This window comes from Xyrauchen texanus, chromosome 34 (assembly GCF_025860055.1).
Source record: "Xyrauchen texanus isolate HMW12.3.18 chromosome 34, RBS_HiC_50CHRs, whole genome shotgun sequence".
NCBI classification, from domain to species: Eukaryota; Metazoa; Chordata; class Actinopteri; order Cypriniformes; family Catostomidae; genus Xyrauchen; species Xyrauchen texanus.
In genome coordinates, this window is record NC_068309.1 from 39011600 (window position 1) to 39011847 (window position 248).

Below are 248 nucleotides of genomic sequence, written 5' to 3' on the forward strand. Positions count from 1 at the left end.
GGCAAGGCTCAGGTAGACCTGTTTGCCTCCCAAGAAACCTCCCACTGCCCGCTCTGGTATGCCCGGACAGAGGCTCCCCTCGGGGCAGACGCGTTGGCACACAGCTGGCCTGCGGGGCTGCGCAAGTACGAATTTCCCCCAGTGAGCCTTCTTGCACAGGTGCTATGCAAGGTCAGGGAGGACGAGGAGCAAGTCATTCTGGTAGCCCCTTACTGGCCCACCCGGACTTGGTTTTCGGACCTCACGCT